The sequence below is a fragment of the Lithobates pipiens genome, unplaced genomic scaffold, assembly GCF_037356315.1.
Source record: "Lithobates pipiens isolate NorthernLeopardFrog02 unplaced genomic scaffold, aLitPip1_a1.2 Scaffold_25, whole genome shotgun sequence".
In the NCBI taxonomy this organism is placed as follows: Eukaryota; Metazoa; Chordata; class Amphibia; order Anura; family Ranidae; genus Lithobates; species Lithobates pipiens.
In genome coordinates this window covers 45,703,596-45,730,538 of record NW_027507787.1, presented here as the reverse complement: position 1 = coordinate 45,730,538, position 26,943 = coordinate 45,703,596, and positions in this window count along the sequence as shown.

Below are 26,943 nucleotides of genomic sequence, written 5' to 3'. Positions count from 1 at the left end.
GCAGGGAGACATGGAATACAGGATGAATCTTGTATGAGCTCGGCAGGGCAAGTTCAAATGCCACCGGGTTAATCTCCCTCTTAAATTTCAAATGAAACGGTAAATCTTGGCCCAAGTTTCCTGGAAGTATGAGAAAGTTTGAGGTTAGTAGAAGAGAGCAATACCTTATCTCCAAATTTAAAGACAGGATCTCCCCTTCTCTTGTCATATTTCTTCTTCTAGTGTTGTTGGGCTTTTAAGAAGGCCTCCCGGAGTACTTGGTAGTTTGTTTGGATGAAGGTTATTCTATCCTGGACTGCCGGGACTGAAGCTTTGGGAATGACGTTGAGCAAAAATGAAGGATAGAACCCGTAATTAGCCCAGAAGTGTGACTGATTGGTGGCAGAATGCATTGCGTTATTGTATGCAAACTCTGCACAAGGGAGTAAGGAGATCCAGTCATCTTGAGAAAAGGAACAAAAGCATTGCAGATACTGTTCTAGAGTTTGGATTGTTCTTTCTGTTTGGCCGTTACTTTGTGGATGGTATGCAGAAGATATGCACACTTCCATGCTTAAGAGCCTGCAGAGATTTCTCCAAAGTCTGGAGGTAAACTACCGCCCTATCGGAAACTATATTGTCTGGTAAACCATGACTATTTGTTTTATGAAAATATTTGCAGTGTCCATGGCTGAGAGTGTACCTACCATAGGCAAGAAGTATACCTCTTGGATAGCCACTCTACGACCACCAAAATGGTCGTGAACTCTTCTGAGGGGGGCAAGTCCACTATAAAATCCATAGATATCTTCTGCCAAGGTTGCTCCGGAATCGGTAGTGGTCTTAACAAGCCCCAAGATTTAGTGTTTGACCCTTTGTGGCGCTGGCAGGTTGTGCAAGAGTTAACATAATTCTTACAGTCCTTTTACAATGTGGGCCACCATAAGGATCGTTGGATGAGTATGGAAGTTTTCCGTACTCAAAAGCACCCATCAAGTTTATGGTCGTGGAAGGTTTTCAGGACCTAGGGTCTGGTTTGCTGTGGAACAAAAATCTTGTCCTGATGCCAAAGAAATCCCCCTTGACTTCTTAATGAAGACACCTCTGGCTATGTACATTGAACTGGGGCCTGTTCAATTGACGTTTTCAGATCAGGTTTAATTAGCAGGAAGTTCTGTGTTAACAGGATTGTACTAGGCATCATTTCCTCAGGAGTATCAGGAAACATTCTGGATAAGGCACTGGCCTTCCCATTCTTATAAGTGATGTGGAAGTTGAACCCGGAAAAGAACAAGGCCCATCGGGCTTGATGGGACTTAGGTGTTTGGCAGTTCTGAGATATTCCAGGTTCCTGTGGTCTGTAAAGATCATTATAGGGAGTGCGGCCCCTTCTAAAAAGTATCTCCATTCTTCCAAAGCAGTTTTTGTAGCCAACAGTTCTGGGTCCCCAACATCATAATTCTTCTACGGTTTACTGGCGTGGAGTAACACTTTGGGCCTCTGACGCTGAGATAGAACTGCCCCATGTGGCTATTTCTGAAGCATCAACTTCCAGTGCATAAGGTAGAGTAGGATCAGGATGCTGAAGTACTGGAGCTGAAATGAACAGAGTCTTTAGCTTTTCAACGGCAGCCTGAGCTTCCTAAGACCACTGAAATCAGACATGCTGGCGGGTTATCTGAGTGATTGGAGAAATGATCAAAGAGAAATCTTTCACAAGCCTTCCGTAAAAGTTTCCAAAGCCCACAAACCTTTGAACACCCTTATTATCAGATGGGGCTAGCTATTTGAGAATGGCTTTCACCTTTTGTGGGTCCATTGCGATCCCATCTGTAAAGATGATAAGCCATAAAAATTGGATAGACATCTTTTCAAAATCAAATTTTTCAACCTTAACATACAGTCCATGCTTTCTCAAGGTAAGTAGTATTTTCTTTACACGAGTTCTGTGGAGTTCCAGAGTAGCTGAAAAGATGAGGATGTGGTCCAAGTAAACAATAACAAAATGGTCTAGATAGTCTCGAAAGATGTAGTTTACGAGATGCTGGAACTTGGCTGGTGCATTGCAGTGTCCCAATGGCATTACTAGATACTCAAAGTATCCGAACTGTGTTCCGAATGCCATTTTCCACCCATCTCCGTTCTGAATGCGGAAAAGATTGTAGGCAGCTCGCAGGTCTAGTTTGGTGAAAATCTTTACAAAATCTTTTAAAGAGTTTGGGAACAAGTGAAAGTGGGTAGCGTTTTTTAATGGTAATTTTATTAAGCTCCCCGTTTCGACAAAGAATAAGCCCGCACCAGCAGGAGAGGAGGATAAACCCCTTATCTAGATTTTCATCAATGTATTGCCGTAAGGTCTTGAGCTCTATTTCAGATAATGGAAATATACAGCCAAAGGGGATCTCAGAACCCGGAAGCTTGATCTGGCAATCATAAGGCCAATAAGGTAGGATGACATCAGCACTTTTCTTGTCAAAGACATCCAGAAATTCCTGGTAAACTGATGGTATATCTTGATGGGAGTTGGTCATTAAACAGTTAGGCATCTCATAGAATTTCTGGGTTTAGGGAGAAAACAGTGCTGCAGGCAGTAAGAAGAGGTGAAAAGTACTTCCTTTGTGTTCCAGTTGATTTGTGGGTTACATGCCTGCAGCCATGGGGTTCCCAAAATGACTGGAAACATGGGTGAGCACAAGACATCAGAACTTAAGTATTTTTGGTGGCCGGAGTTAGTTGAAATGAGGATGGGTACAGTTTCTTGTGTGACAGGCCCTGAACTGGGCATTGAGCCATCTGCAAGGTGTACTTCCAGTTTATGCTCCTTATGATGGAGGGGGATGTTGAGTTTCCTTGCCAGAGCCAAATCCAAGAAATGGCTACATGCCCAGGAAACAATTATGGCCAGCAGCCAGAACTTCTCTTCTGACACCTGCAATGAGATTGGGAGGACAAGGTGAGATGAGGAAGCCTCAGAGACCTGGAAGTATACAGGGGAATGTGGAAAGGACTTACTGGGTCTAATGGGGCAGTGGCAAAAGAAATGTCCGGTTCCCCCACAATAGAGACATAGATTTAATCGCTGGCAAGGCAGTCTTTCATCAGGACAAGACCAATTTTCATAGGTTCAGGCTCAGGCATGGTTGTGGTGGTAGGAAAAGATGCTGGTGAAGTGGAGACCTTGGGTGGTCTGAAGTTTTGGGATTGTTTGGACCATCGCTCCCGCAGACGTCTGTCAAGTTGTATGGCCATTTGAATGAGACCATCAAGTGAGGTAGGAGTCTGTACTCTGGTCAACTCATCTTTGAGAGCTTCAGATAATCCCACCCGGTACTGATAATGAAGGGCTGCTTAATTCCACCCTGTGTCAAGGGACCATTTGCGGAATTCTACGGTATAGCCCTCCACTGGGTGCCGACCCTGCTGTAATGTATGTAGAATAGCTTCTGTGGTCGCCACCCACTGAAGATTGATGTATAACTGTGCCATGGCTTCAAAGAATGAGTCTACTGCATCGATAATAGGACTCCTCTATTCCAATATGTTGTGGGCCCAAGCCTGCAGTTCATCCGCGCGTAATGAAATAATGAACCCTACTTTTATATTCTCTACAGCAAAAGTCCTTGGCTGTAGAGCCAAATACAATAGGCAGGCGTTTTTGAAGGCCCTAAATTTCTTCTGGTCTCCAGAGAACCATTCGGGAGTTGGAACCCATGGTTTTCATTTATGGACAACCATGGTATGTGTTTTGTCTGGTGAAGCCATGATGAGTATTGGCAACATTGCCAGTCCTATGGCCATATCCCTGACAAATCTGCTCTGGAATGAAAAATGACATGGCTCATAACTGTAATGCCGCGTACACACGACCAGACTTTGACGGACTTGGTCCGGCGAACTGGAATCCGTTGGACAATTCGATCGTATGTGGGCTTCAGTGGACTTTTTCTTCCCAAAAGTCCGGTGGACCTAGAAATAAAATTTTCTTCAAATCTTTCCGACAAACTCGAGTCCGGTCGAAAAATCCGGTCATCTGTGTGCTAGTCCAATGGTCTAAAACCGACGCTAGGGCAGCTATTGGCTACAGGCTATGAACTTCTTTATTCTACGTCATCACGTTCGTATCCGTCAGACTTTGAGTGATCGTGTGTGACCAGGTCTGTTAGTTTGAAAGTCCGGTGGACCTCAGCTGCAAAGTCCGTCAGATTGTCCGCCGGACCAAGTTCGTTGAAAAGTCCGGTTGTGTGTACGCGGCATTAGTTGGGACGTGGGCTCTGATCCTCACGTTGCCCCCCTGGACTGGTGGACCCAGAGAGCAGCCACCACTTTTGTATTTATTTTTTATTGCAACCACGATTGCAGTGCCAAATATGTTACAGAACTTAGCCATTGCATGTTTTACTTGTGTAGAATATGGTTTCCAAATATATGTGATCGTGTTACCTCATTACCAGTTGAAAATATTTAAAAATGCATTCAATGGAAAGTACAAATAAAATAACATTGCATGTTTTTGCACTGGGAGTGTCCATATTGAGCATATTTAGCAGAACTGTAACTGCTATATCCGTCATGGTTACACCCTTGAAGCTTAGAACTGGTTTTTCTGGAGACATCATCTGAGCACAATACAGGGCATGACTAGTTATGCTGCATTTACTATGACACACGTGGCATATGACTTACAGAAGTACAGCAGGATAAATGAATAAAAACACGTTTTTGAAGATTATTTTCTTTTTCTTGATTGGAAATCTCTAAGCATAGCAGTTCTGGAATTATAACTAGTTAGCAATTTAAGAACAATATGGTTTTCCATTTGAGTAATATCAGTTTCTTTCTTGTCTTGAGTTATTTGTTATTAGTTATTTTTGAATTACTGTAAAATGTTACATACTTACAAAATAACAGTATAACATTACATGCATTTGTAATTATATCCTATTGTGAAACTGATGATGAATAAAGTTTAATATTAGTACAGTGGTGCAGAAATTGGCAGTTGATACTTGTGAAGATAATTTATAATTACATATACAACAGTTTGGGTGTTTGCTAACAGATGATCTACATTTAACTATAATAACACAAGTTTACCCAGACAAAGAGCAATAAGAGGCATTGAATGAGCCATGAATTGGAAACAAGATCTGATATTTGGTAAGGAGTTTGTAGCATAGTGACCATAAAAGAAGCAAATAAACTCTCAGTATCTCTGTACTATATATTAGAAATGCACAATGAATACATGTTCTAACAACCTCTATCCGTATTCAAATGCACACTTGGCATAATTTTATGAGTGCTGAAGAGTATGGACTATTAAGTAATATAATTAATATAAAATTAATGAACCAACGTCAAAGATTATAATATGACATTTTTTTTTGTAATAGTCACAGCCTAAAGCCCAGCTCCTGGCTTAGGTACCCATCCAGTTGGCTTAGGTTGTCACGGTACTACTTACAGCGAACCCTCAGGCGAGCAGGTGACATGGGATCCCCTAGGGCGTGGAATCTAAGAGTCAGTCGGTGTTCCGCCAGTGACCCTCTCACGAAGGTTTGGACTTACCTGCGTGCTGACCCCAGGTCACGACCCTGGGGTTCATCCTGCTCGCAAGGGAAGTACCAGAAGACACTGTAGACAAGGATGGATGGATGGATGAAGCAAGGAAAGCCAGGTAGTGAGCCAAGGTTTGAAAGGGATTTAAATAGAGAAGCACATGAGGGGCTGGACAGGAAGTAGCAGGAAGGAATCATATTAGGCAACAGGTGAAGGGCGTCGACTCCCATAGCTGGAGAGTACACAGAGCTGAACACCAGACAGTGGACAACAGATGCCAGCCATCCCACTGCACTAAAGGTGAGACACAGATCAGCTCCGCAGCTGATCTGTGACAGTACCTCCCCCCTCTTACGATGCCTCCCTACACGTCTGGGGGCTGGCTTGGAGGGAAATTTCTGATGGAATCTGGTCACCAGACGTGGGGCACAGACATCAGTGGCAGGGACCCAAGACCTCTCCTCTGGACCATAGCCCTTCCAATCAAGGAGATAGAATAACTTCCCCCGGGAGTACTTGGAGTCCAATATTACATTAATCTCATACCAATCCGAGGTATCGGCCACAGGAGCAGGGTGAGAAATAGGGCGAGAGAAGCGATTGAGGACCAGTGGCCTGAGCAGGGAGACATAGGTGTTGGGAATCCTGAGATGAGAGGGTAGACGGAGCTTGAAAGCCACTGGATTGATCTGGCGGAGAATAGGAAATGGACCAATGAAGCGAGGGACAAATTTCATTGAGGGTACCCGGAGTCGGATGTGCTTGGTAGAGAGCCAAACTCTATCGCCAGGCAGGAACTTAGGAGCCGGACGGTGATGACGATCTGCTGCCGTTTTATGCCTGGAAGCAGCTAGATGAAGATTCCCAGAGACTTCTTTCCAGATTGAGTTGAAAGACCTTTGGGTCTCAGCTGCTGCTGTTACCACAGGAGAAATGGGAACAGGAAAGGGAACAGATGGATGCTGCCCATAAACTGTGAAAAAAGGCGATTTCCCGGAACTGGCATTGGCGTGATGGTTTAAGGCAAACTCTGCCCAGGGCAAAAGGTCCACCCAGTCATCTTGTTGGGCTGAAATGAAGGCATGGAGAAAACGTTCTACATTTTGATTGACACGTTCCGTTTGCCCATTGGACTGGGGATGAAAGGCAGATGAAAAATCCAATTTAATCCCAAAGGAGCTGGCCAAGGCTCTCCAAAACCGGGCAGTAAATTGAACTCCTCTGTCAGAGACGATATGGGAAGGCATCCCATGAAGACGAAATATCTCCTTAATGAAAGTTGTGGCAAGACTGGGAGCAGAAGGTAGGCCTGGGAGAGGAATCAAGTGACACATTTTGGAGAACCGATCCACCACTACCCAGATGACTGTAGAACCTGTTGAGGGAGGCAGATCTGATATAAAGTCCATGGCAATACAACGCCAAGGTACATCAGGCACTGGTAAGGGCAAAAGCAACCCAGCAGGGGCGGAAGTGGAAGATTTGGAAAGTACACAAACCGTACAAGCTTAAATGTATTCTTTGACATCCTTACGAAGAGATGGCCACCAATAATGACGCTGAAGAAGGTCACAAGTACGAGGTATGCCAGGATGTCCAGAGAACTTGGAGTCATGTGCCCAAGCAAGGAGTTTGGGATGAAGTGCAGGGGCCACAAAAGTTTTAACAGGAGGAGGCTGTGTAGACTGGAGCTGAGTGGTGGCTAGAATACGATGAGGAGGAATGATGGGACCAGGATCTAGGTGATTCTCAGTATCATTGACATCAAACGACCTGGACAAGGCATCGGCTCGAAGGTTCTTGGCACCTGGACAGAAAGTAATGTTAAAATTGAAGCAGGCGAAAAAGAGGGCCCAGCGAGCTTGACGTGGGTTCAAGCGTTTCGTGGATTGTAAATACTGCAGATTTTTATGATCAGTATAGATGGTAATACAATGGGGAGAACCCTCTAGAAGATGTCGCCATTCTTGAAGAGCTAGTTTAATGGCGAGTAGCTCACGGTCCCCAATGGTATAGTTTTTCTCTGCATCAGAAAACTTCTTGGAAAAGAATCTGCAAGGTTGAGACTTGCCCTGCTGAGCTTGGAGTAGGACAGCACCGACTCCTACAGAAGAGGCATCAACCTCCAAAGAAAAGGGTTTAGTAATGTCCGGGCGTAGAAGAATAGGGGCGGAGAGGAAGGCTGCCTTGAGTTTGCGGAAAGCTTCAATGGCTTTAGGGGACCAGAGCCAACATTTACACCTTTGTGGGTGAGCGATGTAATAGGAGCCACCAAGGTGGAGTAGTTACGAATGAATTGGCGGTAGTAATTGGTGAAGCCCAAAAAGCGTTGGGTGGCTTTAAGACCAGAGGGCTGAGGCCACTCGGAGATGGCCCGAAGATTGGCTGGGTCCATGAGGAGACCTTGTGATGAGATTATATAGCCCAGAAATGGAACTTGAGTTTGTTCAAATAGACACTTTTCCAATTTAGCATATAGACAATTGTCTCGTAGACGCTGTAGCACAGTTTTTACATGAAGACGATGGGTATGTAAGTCTGGCGAGAAAATTTGAATATCATCTAGATATACAATAACACAGACATACAGAAGGTCGCGAAAGATCTCATTAACAACATTTTGGAAGACCGCTGGAGCATTGCATAAGCCGAAGGGCATCACGAGATAATATAATAACTCATAATGTCCATCCCTGGTGTTAAAGGCGGTCATCCATTCGTCTCCTTCACGGATTCTTGTTAAATTGTAGGCCCCTCTAAGATCCAATTTAGTAACGATATGAGAACCTCCATTATTAGGCTGCTATACGTAGCCAGGAAATTAATAGCGCGATTGTGGATAACACACAGGGTTCCCACCAGGCAGCAATGGACGGAACAGGTGAACCAGATGCTGATCAGGGAAAAGATAACATACCAACACAGAAATGCACCGCACAAATTTAATGCCATGTGGGGGGGATGGCTCGAGGTTCCGGGACTAGCTCCCCACCAACTTATACAGGACAGACTTTTACAGGGTTGACTGAAGGTCCAAGGACATGTGCATGGAGGTATATAAACACGTGTGATCCCGGTGAGGGGCTAATTCTATGTCTCTCCCTCACCCGGTATTTGTAGGGGGTGTAGGGAGACACCAGTAGGACTGGGTGGAGGGATGCTGGCCGCAGTGCATAATTCTGGTACTTATGTGGTTGTCTCCTGGTGCGGTGTGGTCTCTGAGAGAATGTTACTTTTGTTTTTATTCTTGGTTCCTTTTTCTTACTTTTTTTTTTTTTTTTTTTTTTTTTTAGTTTCATTGACATTTTTCATGTCTCAGCGGTCTACAAACCGAGCCTATTTGTACTTTGTGTTTCCTGTATACCTTTGGATGTAAAAACCAATGCTGCTGTATGACTGTACTTTACTCCTATGTTTGGTTTGTACCATATGTGTTTTGCAATAAAAATTTATTTGATTTAAAAAAAAGATATGAGAACCTCGCAGTCTGTCAAAGAGTTCGGAAATTAAAGGAAGAGGGTATGGGTCCTTCACGGTGATGGCGTTAAGACCCCTGTAGTCAATGCATGGACGAAGTGAACCATCTTTTTTCGCTACAAAGAAGAACCCGGCTCCAGCAGGTGAGTTAGATTTCCTGATGAAACCCTTTTGTGGGTTTTCCCAAATGTATTCAGACATGGCTTGTGTTTCGGGGATAGATAGAGGGTAGACTCGGCCACGGGGAGGAGCGGTCCCAGGTAAAAGCTCAATGGAGCAGTCAAAGTCTCTATGAGGAGGAAGGCGATCGGCGGCCTTTTTGCAGAAAACATCTTGGAAGGATTGATATTGGGCAGGCAACATGGGAGTTGTGGAGGTCTCAGCAAGAGGAATGGAAGAAGGGGGTAGCACCCTGGAAATACACCGATGTTGGCATGGAGGGCTCCAAGCCAATACTTGTCCAGAATTCCAGTCAACATGTGGAGAGTGTTTCTGCAACCATAGAAGGCCAAGGATGATGGGACTGGAGGATTTAGGCAATATTAGGAAAGAGATCTCCTCACTATGCAAAGCCTCAATGCGTAACTGTATAGGAGAGGTTTTAAACCGGATTGGACTCATAGGCAAGAAGGAGCCGTCTACTGCAGTCACGGAGAGGCATAGCCAAGGCAACAAAGGCAATGCCCAGCTCGGAAGCTACAGACTGTTCAATGAAATTGCTGGCTGCACCAGAATCCACATATGCAGAGAGTTGATAGGCATTCTAAACCCAGCGGATAGCCACAGGAAGGGTGAAATGAGAGAAGTGAGGGAAATTAACGGATCTGTCTAGATCACCTGCCTCCTAGTGAGCTAGAGCCTGGAGTCCCGGACGGACTGGACAGGAGTTCAAAAGATGTCCTTTATAGCCACAGTAAAGGCACAAACCCAGTCCCATGCGTCGGCCACGCTCCTCGGGAGTGAGGCGGGGTTCACCCAAGCTGCATAGGTTCCTCCAACACGTGAGAGGTCGAAGATGGAGAGGATTGCACCGATCTTTGGACTACCTGTGCTGGCCGGCCAGCAGGGGGATGACTGGATCTGGATTTCTCCAGAGCCCGCTCCTGGAAGCGAATGTCAATTAGAATGCTCAATGTGATTAAGTCATCCAATGTGGTGGGAATGGTGCGTCCAGCGAGTTCATCCTTGACACGGTCAGATAGGCCTTGCCAGAAGGTAGCAGTAAGAGCCTCATTATTCCATTTGAGTTCAGCGTCCAGCGTATGGAATTTAACTGCATATTGGCAGACAAAGTAGGTTTTTCCTCCGTCACACTTTTTCGGATCGGATTGGATGTCAGCGGACATGTCACCTTAGAGGTCTATGGAGCATCTGTTCAGGTCCGCCTAAAAAACTGACAGGCGGACCTGAATGGATCGTTCGTGTGAAAGAGGCCTAAAGCAGGCAAGTTGTCAGAGAGACTGGATGAATTTGTCCTCTGACTCAGTCAGGTGTGAATTGTGCACATTTGAGTTTGATTAATTACAGTATATCAGTTTTTTTCAGTTACACAGCTAAGAATAGGCAGGTAAACAAATGTAAAAGATACCAGAGCTTTACCTGCTGGTTGTAAATGTAAGATTAAATATTTATATGCAACCTTTCATAATCAACCAATATTTTTATTTGTTAGATTTCTGAAAAAAAAATATATATTGCCATATGCATTGCCTTTATCCAATACAAATAGCAATACGGATATGCAGGTGCTACAACTAATCATATTTCATCAGTGAAAACTAATTAGCCATTGAGCAGATTTGTTCTTTAACTAGTTCCTGACCACCGGCCATCCAATGACGGCCAGAAGGCGCACCTAATGCGGCGGGAGGCCGTCATATGACGGCCTCCCGTTTAAACAGGGAATGCGCACGATCGTGCGCGCGCACCCCTGTTTCTTCGGTGGCGGCAAGTCACGGAGACACCGCTCGCCACCGAAGGGGGTGAACAGCCATTGGTTATGGCTGTTTACCACGTGATCCACGTGATCGGCCGTGATGAAGTCACGGCCGATCACAGATGGTCACACCCCGACTGTGTACGGCCCATGCGCGCGATCATGAGCGCGCTGCGCCTGCACGTCGGTGGCGGCGTGTTCCCCGGGAACACTGCTCATCACCGATGCTGGTAAACAGCAATTGGCCGGCTGTTTACCCACGTGATCAGCTGTGATCCTTTCACAGCCGATCACTAAAATGTAATGAAACCGCGGTAACGAGATGTTACCGGGTTCTCCTCCTCACACATCGATCGTGTGTGAGGAGGAGATTGCGATAACATCTCATTACCGCCTACAGTACACATCAAGCACACTGATTTCCCCCCCCAATAAAGAGGACCTGTCACCACCCCTCATAGTACCTATCAATCACAGTCCATCAGAGTACTTGTCACAGTCCATCAGAGTATTTGAGTACCTGTCACAGCCCATCAGAGTACCCGAGTACCTGTCACAGCCCATCAGAGTACCTGTCAGCCCATCAGAGTACCCGAGTACCTGTCCCAGTCCATCTGAGTACCCGAGTACCTGTCCCGGCCCATCAGAGTACCCGAGTACCTGTCCCGGCCCATCAGAGTACCCAAGTACCTGTCCCGGCCCATCAGAGTACCCGAGTACCTGTCCCGGCCCATCAGAGTACCCGAGTACCTGTCACGGCCCATCAGAGTACCCGAGTACCTGTCACGGCCCATCAGAGTACCCGAGTACCTGTCACGGCCCATCAGAGTACCAGAGTACCTGTCACGGCCCATCAGAGTACCCGAGTACCTGTCACGGCCCATCAGAGTACCCAAGTACCTGTCACGGCCCATCAGAGTACCCAAGTACCTGTCACGGCCCATCAGAGTACCCGAGTACCTGTCACGGCCCATCAGGGTACCCGAGTACCTGTCACGGTCCATCATGGTACCCGAGTATCTGTGACGGTCCATCAGAGTACCCAAGTACCTGTCACAGCCCATCAAAGTACCCAAGTACCTGTCACAGCCCATCAAAGTACCCAAGTACCTGTCACGGTTCATCCGAGTACCCGAGTACCTGTCACAGCCTATCTGAGTACCCGAGTACCTGTCACAGCCCATCTGAGTACCCGAGTACCTATCCCAGTCCATCTGAGTACCCGAGTACCTGTCCCAGTCCATCTGAATACCAGAGTACCTGTCCAGGTCCATCTGAGTACCCGAGTACCTGTCACAGTTCATCTGAGTACCCGAGTACCTATCACAGTTCATCTGAATACCTGTCACAGTTCATCTGAGTACCTGTCACCGCCCTTCAGAGTACCCAAATACCAGTCACCAAGCCATCAGAGTACCTGTCACCAGGCCATCAGAGTACCCGAGTACCTGTCACCAGGCCATCAGAATACCCGAGTACCTATCTCCAGCCCATCAAAGTACCCGAGTACCTATTTGCAGCCCTTGTCTCATAGAATATACGTTGGGGTGTTTGCTTTGCAAAATTGGGTCATTTTGTGGGTAATTTCACTGTCCTGGTGATCCAGGACCTTCAAAAGTGTGATGGGTAGGAATGAAATGAGATGTGTCATTTATGCTCCTAGAACGCCTGAACGTACTACTTCAATGTTTGGCCTCTCTATGTGACCACACTGTGTAAAAGTCCTACACATGTGGTATCGCTATACTCAGGAAGAGTAGCAGAATGTATTTTGGGGTGTCATTTTTGCTATATACATGCTATGTGTTAGAAATATCTTATAAATTGACAATTTTGTGTAAAATAAAATGAGTTTTTATTTTTTTCCACATATTCCAAAAACTTCTGAAAAAAAATTAACCGTTCAAAAGACTCATTATGCCTCACAGATTATACGTTGGGGTGTTTGCTTTCCAAAATGGGGTCATTTTATGGGAAATTCCATTGTCCTGGTACTCCAGGGCCTTCAAAAATGTAATAGGTGGTTGAGAAATGAGATGCGCTATTTTTGCTCGAAGAACGTCTGAAGGTACTACATTAATGTTGGTGCTCTGTATGTGGCCAGGCTGTGTAAAAGTCTCACACATGTGGTATTGCCGTACTCGGGAAGAGTAGCAGAATGTATTTTGGGGTGTTATTTGTGGTATGCATATGCTGTATGTGAGAAATAACCTGATAATATGACAATTTTGTAAAAAAAAATAATAATAAAAAAAATCTTAATTTTGCAAAGAATTGTGGGAAAAAAATTACAACTTAAAAAACCTCACCATGCTACTTACTTAATACCTTGGAATGTCTACTTTGTAAAAAGGGGTCATTTGGGGGGTATTTGTACTTTCCTGACTTGTTAGTGTCTCAAGAAATGAGATACACCTGATGTACTGAAGGCATGATCAGATGTGATCAATTTTCAGCGACTGGCACCATAGTTTGTAGACTCTATAACTTTCACAAAGACCAAATAATATACACTAATGTGGGTTATTTTTACCAATGATAGGTAACAGTATACATTTTGGCCAAAATTTATGAAGAAAAATTACTAATTAGCAAAAATTTATGACAGAAACAAAGAAAAAACGGAAAATTTATATCAAATACTTACCGTAATTTTCCTTTCCTGATAGGCTCCATGGCAGCATACGTGTGGGTAGCCCCGCCTCCACGATTACCCAATAGGACCCGACTCCCATAAATCTTTGCTCCTGGCTACTATCAGTGTTCCATAACTAGCCGACTCCAGACATTTGGGAGGGAACTCCTGCTGCCATGGAGCCTATCAGGAAAGGAAAATTACGGTAAGTATTTGATATAAATTTTCCGTTTTCCTGAAAGGCTCCATGACAGCATACGTGTGGGAAATAACTCGCCAAACACACCAAAATGTCGAGCAAAGAGCAAAAGTTTATTTAGCATTGTCAACCGACAAAACTTGCAAACCAAAATTAACAGAAGACAGAGCCGCTGGCTCTACACAGTAATGAGAAACAAAGGTATTAATAGAAGACCAAGAGGCCGCTCTGCAAATAACTTCAGGCGCCACATGGCGAGAAGCTGCCCACGATGTTGAAATACTCCGTGTTGAATGAGCCGTTAATGCCTCAGGAGGAGCCAAGCCCTTTGCTCTGTACGCCCTCTGAATGATCTGAACGATCCAGGTAGAGATAGATCTAGCCGAAGCTCGCAATCCTTTATTCTTGCCATGAGGGAGAACAAAAAGAAATTTCGTTTGTCTAAAGGGAGCTGTGACTTCCAAATATTGTTTAAGCGCGTGTCCTACGTCCAGAGGATGAACATCCTGACTCTCCGAGTTTTTGAAAGTGGGAAGCACAACTTCCTGATTCTCATGGAAGACCGAGGTTACTTTGGGATGCGATCCCAACATGGGAATCAATACTGCCCTATCTGGAAAGAAAGTCAGAAAGGGTTCTTCCGAACCTAGATTCCTAATCTCAGAAACTCTCTTGGCTGAGGTTATAGCTACCAAGAAGATGGTCTTGAGAGTGAGATCCCTTATGGACAGAGGCTCCGTAGAATCCTTTCCAAGGTTTGAGAGAAAATCCAGCACTAAAGGGAGGTCCCATTTAGGAAACCTTGGTTTTCTTTGGGGTCTGAGCCTGGTAGCTCCCTTGAAGAATTGTTGTACCAGTGCATGGTTTGCCCAGGAAATACCCGTAAAGGCTGAAATAGCCGATACTTGGACTCTCAATGAACTGATAGCTAGAGGTAAATCAAGGCCTGTTTGAAGAAAGCTTAGTATGTCTTGTATTGTTGGAGAACTGCAAGAATTTTCTCTGGTGGACATATGGGCCGAAAACTTGGACCATATACGCTCATATACCCTATTAGTACTCCCGCGTCTGGAATTGAGAAGGGTTGGGATGACCTCTTCCGGACAACCAAGAGCTTCTAGCCTTTCCCTCTCAAAAACCATACCTTGAGGTTCAGACATGATGGGCATGGATGTAACCTTGTGCCTTGAGATAGCAAATCCGACCTGAGAGGCAGGGGAACTGGCTCTTGAAAACTGAGGAGCAGCAGTAGAGGGAACCAAGGTCTGTTGGGCCAGAAAGGAATCACTGCGAGAATCTCCGCCTTCTCTGACCTGAGTCTCCGAAGGAATCGCAGGATCACCGGAACTGGAGGGAAGGCGTAAGCTGTCTGAAACTTCCAATGTTCTGTGAGGGCATCTATCCCATATGCCTGGGGATCCCTGAACCTTGAGTAATATTTCGGAAGCTTCCGATTGCACGGGGAAGCGAACAAGTCGACTTCCAGGGACAATCCTAAGGTCAGGAGCCAATCGAATACTTCCCGGTGTAGAGACCACTCGTTGTTGTCCAACTCGACACGCGATAGGAAGTCCGCCTGAACATTCTGCACCCCTGGGATGTAGACTGCAGAAAGGTTGGACAAATTCTTCTGAGCCCAATTCATTATTGGCTCCGTCTCCTGTAACAGGGACCAGCTGCGAGTTCCCCCTTGCTTCTTTACGTAAGCCACCGCGGTTGTGTTGTCCAACCTTAGCATGACCGAGGCATTCGCTGTCAGATGATGGAATGACCGAAGCGCCTGGAAGGCCGCTCTTAGCTCCAGAACATTGGAGACGACTCTCTGTGATGGAAACGTCCACCTGCCCTGAGCGACCTCCGAAAGGCAGTGAGCGCCCCATCCTCGGTTGCTGGCATCTGAAGTTACCGTGACCCATGAGATGGGAATGATTGAATGGTGGTTGCGCAGGTTCTTCCCCTGTAGCCACCAAAGAAGAGACGTCCTCATGGCTGGAGTGAGGAATATGCGCTGTGTCTGGCTGGATAAGTCCCACTGTTGTAGAAACCCCTTCTGAAAGGGACGAGTGTGCCACTGGGCCCACTTTACCATGGGAATGGTGGCTGACATTGTGCCAATCACCCTCAGACATTGGAGAGCCGAGAGATGGGATGCTGCAAGGGCTGCATGAATCCTGTCTCGTATGACTCCAACCTTCTCTTCTGGAAGGGCGATAGTACCTTCTGCTGTGTTGAACTGCGCCCCTAGGAAAACAAGAGACTGAGTTGGATCTAGGTGACTCTTTTCTAAGTTCAGAAGCCACCCGAACTCCTGTAGAGTGGAGATGACTAGGTCTTTGTGCTCCAAGAGCTGATCTTTGTTCTGGGATAGCAGAAGAAGGTCGTCGAGATAGTGATGGAGACGAACACCTTTGACTCTGAGAAAGGCCACAACTGCCAAAAGAACTTTGGAGAAGACCCGTGGGGACGTTGTTAACCCAAAGGGAAGACATGTAAATTGAAGATGTTGAATGCCTACTGCAAAGCGGAGGTATTGTTGAAACTCCTTTGCCACGGGAACATGGAAGTAAGCGTCCTTCAAATCGACTGATATCATCCAGTCCCCCAGATACACGGACTGCTGGATGGTAAGCAGAGATTCCATCTTGAACTTCTCTTTGCGAATGAAGGAATTGAGATGGGTCAAATCTATTACCGGCCTCCATGTGCCGTTTTTCTTTTGAACCAGAAACAAAGGGGAATACATGCCCTCTTCACGTTCTTCTTCTGGAACGGGAACGGCTGCGCCTTGATCCAGTAAAGAGTTCACGTAGGTCAATAGGACTTGTTTCTTCTCTTTTGATTCTGGAAGATTTGTGGGAATAAATCTTAGCTTTGGGGTGCTGATAAAACCCCACTTGTGACCTGAGGAAATTGTTTTTACAGTCCAAAAATCCCGAATTGAGGCCGCCCAAACATGCCTGAAGTGGAGAAGACGAGCCCCCACCTGACAAGTTTGAGCGGGCCCAATTTCAAAAGGATTTCGCGGAATCCTGCTTGCCGGACGAACCCCCTTTTGAGGTATTTTTGAAAGAAGATTGCCTGGATCTCCATGACCTTGAGAATTCTCGACCAGGTCTATAGCTCCGCGCCTCCCTGGCACGATCAGGGCCTTGTCTTCTAGGAAATGGACGCCTTTGATTTTGAAGACGTCTGTCCTGGGGAAGAAACCCAGATTTCCCACCTGTAGCCCGGGATATGGCAGTATCCAGCTTGTTACCAAACAAAGATGACCCCTCAAAGGGAATACGGCACCAGGCCTGTTTGGATGCTGGATCCGCCAGCCATGGACGGAGCCATAACGCACGGCGAGCTGAGACTGCTGCTAACATATCCCGAGATATCAGGCGGATAACATCAATAGATGCCTCCCCCGAAAAGGCAGACGCCATCCTGATTTCTTGAATAGGGGAGTCTTTTGCTGACTCAATAGAAATACCCCTCAGGAATTCCTCTACAGAGTCAGCCCATGATTCTATGGCCTTGGATACCGCTGCCATTGCAAGCACTGGTTTGCAAGCCATTCCAGAAGTCAGATATATCCTCTTAAGGTCTGAATCGATCCGCCTTTCCAAAGGATCTTTAAAGGATACCGTATCCTCTAAGGGTAGGGTTACATATCTCACCAAACGCATGAGTGCTGCATCCACCAGTGGTGCTGACTCCAGGTGCTTCACATTCTCTTCTTTAAAGGGATATAATTTCAGGATTTTTGACTGCATGGAACCCTTTTTATCCACCTTGCTCCATTCCTCGGTAATAATGTCACCCAACTCTGAAAGGAAGGGAAAAAATTGTCGCTCCTTATTGAGCTGTTTAAAGAACTTTCTCTGCTTTGGTGGGGAAGTAATAGGGTCTTCCCACTTCAGAGCCTCTCTCACTGCTTTGACCAATGAAGGCACCAGTCCATAGTCAAAACCTAAACCAGGATCCTCACAGTCAGATTCACTATCTGAGATGGGAGCAGATAGGCGGCTTGGCTGAGAGGATTCCCATGTCTCCTGCAATGGGTTCTCTCCAGGTGGAGCAGCCAATAATTCTGACGGGGATTCACACAGCTGTAGAGCATCCCTCTCCTGCAGAGACTCCTTCACAACCCGTCTTACTATTGACTCCAAACGCTGGTCTGCATCATCCCTTTCATCTGCAGCTTTGGAGAAGCAATGATCGCATAAGGATACGTCCGAAGGAACAGGCATCCTGCACCCCCAGCATGATTTTTCCGTACGCTTGCTGGAGTGAGCAGCAGGGGGGTGAGAATAATTCTTATTATGCTGTTCAGATCTTGACCTATGCTGGCTAGATCTTGAGGAGGATTTATGGCGGTGTGATCTTGATGATCCACTGCGTCTAGAAGTGATAGGTTGTGGATCAGACCCAGAAGGGCTGTAAGGGTAAAACAGACAGAGAGAGAAAAGGATAAACAGTCAATCCTACCTATGCCAAACACTCTCTCCAATATATAAAAAGCATAAATACTAAAGACCTACCTAACATGAGCGGGCTGGCCACTAGGAGGCAGTAAGGCGTCCATATTCACAATAAACCCACAGCTTAAGAAACACTGCAACCAAAGAGAAAAATAAAACACACACTTTTTGTTTTTTTTTTTAAAAAGCATTTCCCCAGCCTAAGGGACATGCTCTTACCTTAAACCGCCGCGCTGACAGCCCCGGGAAGTCGCTGCGACCACTGCAAACATTCCCAGGGTTCTGACAGCTTCCAAAGCCTTTTAAATTTGGCGCCCGTGACGTCATCGCCGACGTCAGACGCGAGGCGCTCGCGCGCATGCGCGGGAACCAAGCCTCGGTCTCATACCGGGTTCGCACATGCGCAGAACGCCTGCATAACCCGGAAGTAGGAGAGAGGTTTGCTGGAACGCGGAAGCAAACGCAAACGGCATGGAGGAGACCGCAAGACAAACAAAAGAAATACACACAAATACAATGCTGCCATGGATAGATAAAAGGCTCACCACTCCACCAACGATCACCTGGCCGAACGGACTGGAACACACACGCCATACCTCCAGCAGATAATGGTCACCCATAGCAACGGGACACAGACCGTGCGCACTCAGGTAGGAAATCCTTTCTTCAGCGCTACTCTGCAAATACTCTCCATACCCTGCTTAACAGTCAGGGCCTATCGGAGGAAAAATTCTCAGTCAATCAGCCAATCGATCGTCGTGAAGTTTTATTTCCAGGAAAGAAACCATCTGGTCCTACTGGGGAGGACAAAAAAGGAACACTGATAGTAGCCAGGAGCAAAGATTTATGGGAGTTGGGTCCTATTGGGTAATCGTGGAGGCGGGGCTACCCACATGTATGCTGCCATGGAGCCTTTCAGGAAAGGCATTTTTTTCACAAAATTTACGTTTTATTTTATTTATAGCACAAAAAATAAAAAACCCACTAGTGATTAAATGCCACTAAAAGAAAGCTCTATTTGTGTGGAAAAAAGGACGCAAGTTTCATATGGGTACAGTGTTGGATGACTGAGTAATTGTCATTCAAACCTTGAGAGCGCTGAAAGCTGAAAATTGGTCTGGTCAGGAAGGGGGTTTAAGTGCACTGTATTGATGTGGTTAAAAACAAAACAAAAAAAAAAACTATTTGTAGACAAATCCATTACCCCAAATTTAGAAGACATCTTTATAATTTAAAGAAAAGACTGAGGCTACAACCAGAGCGAAGTAGCATAGGAAATTAGAGTAAATACTGCATGTTATTTTAACCAAGGTTTGCTGTTCCTTCTCTGTTACTTTATCCTGCGGACAACTGCTCGTTCCTACACAGCAAATAATAAGACTCAAACATTTATTAGGTCGTAAATCTGGCATTGTATTGTAGTTTAAATATTTTATAAAATGTTTCATAAAAAGAGACATTGCTTCGATTTTTTTTTTTTTTCGCAGCAGGAGGCTCATTTTGTTTTATGCCCTTTTTTCTTTCATATTGTGTTAACTTGCTATACAGTGGTAAAAAAAAAAAAAAAATATCTGTTATTTAAATTGGCACTAATGAATCTGTTTGATCATTACCATGCAGGTTCTGTTTCTGTATTCCCATTTTAGAACATGCTTTTCCTAATCAACAAAAAATATTTCAAGTTCATAATTACTTCAGGTTAAGGTCATCGCTGGTGTATTTTTTTTTTTTTTTTGTTAGGAGAACTGCAGTGAAGATGATCTTTGTTTATAGCAACAATTTCAAAATGTGTAATACAGTAACTAAATCAAGTTTAAGCAACAAAGCTAATTTTGGAAGCAGCATAATTAGTATTTAGATGAGCTCCATTTTACTGTGTGCAATTGTGCAAAATCATGATTACATTTCCCTAGAGGGTAAGAGACTTTATTTGAGAAATGTATTAACTCTTTTACAGAAACCTATTCAGGTATTGCTGTATTTACTGCACTCACTCTGGTATGCAAATAAGGTGTGCACCCAAATGCTGTATGGTGGGTAATATGGGCGGGAAGGGGGGGGGGGGGTAAAACTAGAATTGCTTTTGCAGAAACGGAGGGCATAGACTTGAAAGCTACTGTCAAGTAGTGATGGACATATAAAAGAATGCATACTTCTGCAGCACATGGGGAATGTTATATTAAAGTGGTTGTAAATGATCACCTTAAAACAACCAGCTCAGTTTGTAATAGAAATAAAAGGCTAAATATTTGTGTATAGATAAAAAAATTAAAGTTACGCTTACCGGTAACATCTTTTCCTGTAGTCTTTCAGGACAGCCACTATGAGAGATAGTCTCCTCCTCTAGGAAACACTGCGCCAGCCAATAAATTCTTACTTCCCCTGCCTGACCTCAGTTCTTTCAAGATCACCTCCGGCCAGCTGGGGAGACACAAGAACACGTTAATAACATACACTCAAATATCATTGTCATACTGCGTTCTGGTCTTTAGTAAGACCCCCCCCCCCCCCCCCCCCCAAAGCTTTGGATGGGTAACTATGGCTGTCCTGAAAGACTACAGGAAAAGACGTTACTGGTAAGCGTAACTTTAATTTTCCCTCATCGCCATTCAGGACAGCCACTATGAGAGGATAAAGCGAGCACTTATCAACTAAGGTGGGAATACAGCTTGCAGAACCTTCCGACCAAAGGTCTGCTCACTTGTCGACACCAGGTCCACTCTGTAATGCTTTACAAAGGTGGAGTAGCTGGACCATGTTGCTGCCTTGAAGATTTGTTCAGCCCTCTCTGCCTGAGACGTTGCCATGGCTCTGGTGGAGTGTGCCTTGATACCCGTAGGGATCTCTTTCCCTGCTAATGTATAAGCCTGCGCAATAGTTGACCTAAGCCATCTGGCAATAGTGCGATGAGATGTTCTGCAACCTTTTCTGGCACCGGAAAATAAAACAAATAGAGTCTGACTTCCTCACTGACCTAGTCAGCTCCAGGTATTGTAGAACACTTCTCCTTACATCCAGAAAATTAAATTTCCATTCCCCTTCACCTGAGGGGTTGGGACAAAATGAAGGTAGAACTACCTCCTGGCTTCTGTGTAACCCTGAAGTCACCTTGGGCAAAAAGGCCGGATCAGCCCTGAGAACTATCAGGTCTTGAAAAATAACACAAAAAGGAGGTCTAATAGATAAAGCTTCAATCTCGCTGACTCTCCAGGCAGTTGTTACTGCAACTAAAAATAACGTCTTTAGGGTGAGATCCCTTAGCAAACATTCGTCTAAAGGTTTTAAAGGGAGGTCCCGTTAGGCTCTGCAAAACTAAGGATAGGTCCCAATTGGGAAAAGGAGGACCTCCGACCGGCTCTGTCTAGACAAGGCCTTAAAGAATCTGACCACCCACGGGTCAGTGGCCAGAGATCTTTATAAATAAGCACTAAGTGCTGATAGCTAACTCTTCAGGGTAGCTATGGATAATCCCTTGTCCACCCCTCACTGTAGAAATTCCAACACAGCTATGGGGCTCTGCACTGAAAAAGAGCTTCCCGCACACCACTCGTTGAAACAAAGCCAGACCTTTTTATATATCCGGCGTGTCTCCTTTTTCCTGCTATTGAGGAGAGTATAGATTAATCTCTCTGAAAACCCCTTTGACTTTAATATACCCTCCTCAGTAGCCAGGCCGCTAATTTCCACTGATGAACCTGTGGACAGAGGACTGGGCCCTGGGAGAGGAGATCCTCTGCAGGTTCCGCTGCTAATTGCCTGAGCACCGAAAACCATGCCCTTTTCAGCCAATGTGGAGCTACCAGAATCAGTGATGTGTCTTCTAGTTGAAACTTCCTCAGCACTGCCGGAAACGGAGCCGGAAGGGGGAAGGCATAACATATCCTGAACCGCTAACTTTGGGACAATGCATCCACTCCCAGTGCTCCCTCTCCGTTTAGGGAGAAAAAACAGGGGGTTTTCGCGTCGTCTCTTGACACGAATAAGTCCACTTCCGGGGGTCCCCATTTCTTGGATATGAGATTGAAGATCTCTTGTTTGAGGACCCAATCTTCCTCCCTCAACCTCCTTCGGCTGAGAAAGTCTGCAACAATGTTGCCTTCCCCTCTCAGGAAGATTGCAGAGAGAGAGAGTGTTGGCCTCGGCCCAGCTCAGAATGTCTGTTGCCAGGGCCATCAGGGCTCTGCTTCTTGTGCCGCCCTGCTTGTTTATATAGGCCACAGCCGAAGAATTGTCTGACCGTACCTGAACGTGGTGGCCCTGGAGTTCTTCCCTGAATAACCTGAGGGCTAGACCCACTGCCTTCAGCTCCTTCCAGTTGGACGACCTTTTTATTTTGTTGCCTTCCCAGGAGCCGTGAGCCAGAAGGGAACCCAGATGCACCCCCCCCAGCCCCTGCCGCTTTCATCCGTGGTTACTATCTGAGAGACTGGCAGGAACCACAGATGTCCCTGCGACAGGTTCCCTTCCCTTCTCCACCACCAGAGAGATCTTTTTACGTGGTGAAGAACATGTACTAGAGCGTCTAGGTCTCTCTGACTGTGATCCCATACCCTTAGGATAAACGTCTGCAGGGAACGGAAGTGCAGTCCTGCCCACTGCACTGCTGGGAGAGTATAAGTTAGAAGGCCCAGAGTCGACATCAGACACCTCTTGGAGACCCGCTGGTTGCACTGTAGAGAGGCAACCGCTCTGTCCAATTTTAGAAATTTCTCTCTTGGAAGGAACACCCTCAACTGTGTTGAGTCCAGCAGGTATCCAAGGTACATAATCCGCTGTTAAGGGATCAGACTGGACTTTTCTAAGTTCATCATCCACCCCAAGCCTATTAGGACCCTTTTTGTTAGATCCAGGTCCCCGAGTAGCTTCTCTGGGCATACAGCAAATAGGAGCAGGTCGTCCAGATACGCTATGACTAAGACTCCCTGAAGTCGCAGGAAAGCTATGGCCTCTGCCAAGACTTTGGTAAAAATGCGGGGTGAGGAGGATAGTCCGAAGGGTAGTGCGTTAAACTGCAGATGCACTATTACTCCATCCAGGTCTATAGCTACCCGGAGAAACTTCTGAGATGTTTCTGTGATAGGAACGTGTAAATACGCGTCCTTCAGGTCCAGCGAGACCATGAAGCAATTGTGCGGGAGCAGGGCTCTGACCGTAAAGATAGTGACTGACCTGTTTAGGGGTTGTAATTTCAGAATTAGTCTGAATTTCCCCGAGGGTTTTTTCACCACAAAAATGTGGGAATAGAATCCCACTCCTTCTTCCCTCTTGGAACTCTGCGAACTACCCTCTGTTGTTCTAGATCCCTTAGAGCCTCTAACAGAGCCTCGGCCTTTGTCGTGCAACTGGAAAGGTGCATGACAAGGAATTTCTGTGGGGGAGGTCTTGTGAACTCCAGGAGGTACCCCCTTCTTATGACTCCCAGGATGAATTGGTTGGGGGAGATTAATTCCCACTGTGGAAGGAAGGCCCACAGTCTTCCTCCTACCGCACCAAAGGAGTCATCGTTCCTTATGGGCCTTTTCAGGAGGGGTGAAAAATGGCGCCTCCTCGGACCCTACCTTTTTTGGCCTCAAGATTTCTTTTGGCCTTCTGGCTTTCAAGTTTCCCTACCCTTTTGCAGACGACACGATTTCTTAGTCTGAGCCAGGACTTTCCGTTTGAGAGGGAAAGACTTATTTTTGTCCGCTGTACGGTCTAGGACAGTATCTAAACCGGGACCAAAAGAGGAGATCCCTGTCAGGGGTATCCCACACAACTTGACCTTAGAGGTGCTGTCGCCAGGCCAAGTTTTCAGCCAGAGGGCTCTTCTGGCAGAGTTAGCCAGAGCCGCTGACCTGGCCGACATGTGGACTGACTCTGCCGAGGCATCTGCTATGTATGCGACACCACGTAGAATCATGGGGAAAGAGGATAGAATAGACTCCTTAGCTGTACCAGCTTCAATGTGCGCCTGGATCTGAGAGAGACAATGCTCCAAATTGCAGGCTACCACAGTAACAGCCATTTCTGGCATAAGGTTGCCTACTGTTGAGTCCCAAGTTTTCCTAAGCAGCGAATCTATCCTCTTATCCATGATGTCGGACAGGGCCCCCATATCTTCGAAGGCCAAGTCCGTGTGCCTAGAAACCTGAGAAAAGGCAGCATCCAATTTAGGGCTTTTATTCCAAATGGCTGTTGGATCTTCTGAAAATGGAAACCTTCTCTTTAGAGAACGAGAAAAGAAGGCCTTTTTTTCAGGATCCTGACACTCTTTTCTAATTGTTTCTATCAGTACATCGTGTACTGGAAAGACCCTTTTCTTTTGCTCCCCCAAGCCTTTGTACACTATGTTGTGGAGGGTCAGGGGCTTCTTGTCCTCCTGGATACCGAGGGTTGTTTAAATTGCCCCCAGGAGGTCCTCTACCTCGTCTAAGGACAACTTATGTCTAGAGGGCTTTCTGGACACCCCATCCTTGTCCTCACCCTCTGACTCCTCCTGGGAGTCCGAGGTGCCACTATCTGTCTGCCTTTGCTCCACCTTGGAAGGGCCTGCAATTTCCTCTGCCCTAGCTGAAGTCTCAGGTCGGGCAGGTACAGAGCCCTGAGCCTGTGGCTGTGGCGGTGTTGTATCCTGTGGACTGGGATTAGGGGGGAGCTGGAGCTTTTCAAAAAGTGTTTTAAATGAAGAAAAGGTGGATGAGAGCTCCTTTACAGAGGCTGCCAACCCAGACTCCTGCTCAGCTTCCCTCTCTTTGACCAGGGAGTCTATGCACCCTTTACACAAAACTTTTGTCCAGGACTCCCCAAAAACATCTCTACAGGAGGTACACTTCCTCTTAGAGCCATGAGTTGATTTAGTCTTTTCTGTAGCTTTCTGCAAAACATAGACCAAAAAGACAGAAAAAGCCACATTACAAAAAAAGCAGGCATACAACAACCCCCCGGGAGTGCACTAGACCCCCCTTACATGGGATCTGAGCCTCCCCCCCGACCACCCAGGGGGCCTGCCCCCCTAGATAGGAACCACACTAGGAGGGGCAATCCCGGATAGAGAGGACCCTTCCCCAGGGTGCTCTTACCTTGGGAAGGCTGGAGGTGGTGTCAGTATGAGTCGTAGCATCTGCCTCCGATAGGTGGTTACTTTCCAGTGAGTCCAACAATGCCCGTGCATGATACAGACTCTCTCCAGCCTGTGCCTGGCCCCCTATCAGCTCTGTGACCTGGAACCGGAAGTCACGGGTCAAAGGTAACACTTCCACCCTCCGCCGGAAATGACGTCATTTCCAGCGCTCAGGTTCCAAACAATGCAGCCCATACAGAATACAGGGAGAGCAGAAGGTTGCTGCTTTCTGCTGCCCTGTGGACACAATAGGGGCCCCCCGCAATGTGATGCCATGCTCAGCAAGGAAGGGGTGGCTTCAGTTACAGGTAAAAAAACACTAAATGTGCCCAGGAAAACCCCTGCCTCCATAAGGGCTCTTTTAATGGCCGCAGTCCCAACCACAGTGTCTCCCCACCGGAGGAAACACTAGAACTGAGGTCAGGCAGGGGAAGTAAGAATTTATTGGCTGACGCAGTGTTTCCTAGAGGAAGAGGAGGAGACTATCTCTCATAGTGGCTGTCCTGAATGATGATAAGGAAAAAAAAAAAAAAACTTATAAATACCTTTTTGTCCATGGATCACATTCTCTCTGTTCTCAGCTGCATAAGAGCTGGGGGGAGGAGAAGCAGCAGGACACTGAGATTCCCACTGAATGGCTGTGCAGGGGGGCATGTCAGGACAAGTCTGATCATTGGAGGAGAGCACACTGAGTTACCAGCTTAGCTAGAGAACTGACCATGGTGTGCTCTCCTGCTTAGTGTGGTCAGTTTTTAATAGGAAAGCAGAGAGACTGACAGGAACACCAGGGATCTCAAACAAAGTAATACAAAGAGAACGGGATACTTTTTTCATACAAGTACATGGTACAGCAGGCACATATCAGGAATATGAAATGTTTGGGTAACAAATGCTTTAAAGAGGGATTCCACCTAAAAAAAAAAAATATTAAAAGCCAGCAGCTATAAATACTACAGCTGCTGACTTTTAATAAATGGACATTCACCTGTCCCGGGTTCCAGCGATGCCGGCAGCCGAGGCCGATCGATCGCTCAGCTCTCGGCTGCTGCCGTTACCATTCTAGGTGAGGGAATCAGGAAGTGAAGCGAATTGGCTTTACTTCCCGTTTCCCTACTGCGCATGCGCGAGTCATGCAGCGCAATAGGAATTGTCCACGCTGTCACTGGGACCCGTGTGTGTCCCAGCAGACAGCGCGGCAGAACAGGAAATGACAGACTCCCACGGGAGTCTATGCCCGGAAGTGGGTGTAAATACCTGTCTTTGACAGCTATCTCCACCCCCCCTCCCCCCTGTAAGGTGCCAATTGTGACACCGGAGGGGGGGATGGTTCCGATCGGCAGAAGTTCCACTTTAGGGTGGAACCCCGCTTTAAGTATACTGTATGTAAAGACCTAAAACTTTATTTTAAAATGTTGACCATAGTAAGGAATAGTTAAAGTGATTGTAAAGGTTTTTGTTTTTTTAAATACAAACATGTCATACTTACCTGCTCTGTGCAAGGGTTTTGCACAGAGCAGCCCCGATCCTCCTTTTCTGGGATGCCCCAGTGGTGTTCTCCATGGGGGCCCCCACGGAGAGCTGTTTTCCCTGCAG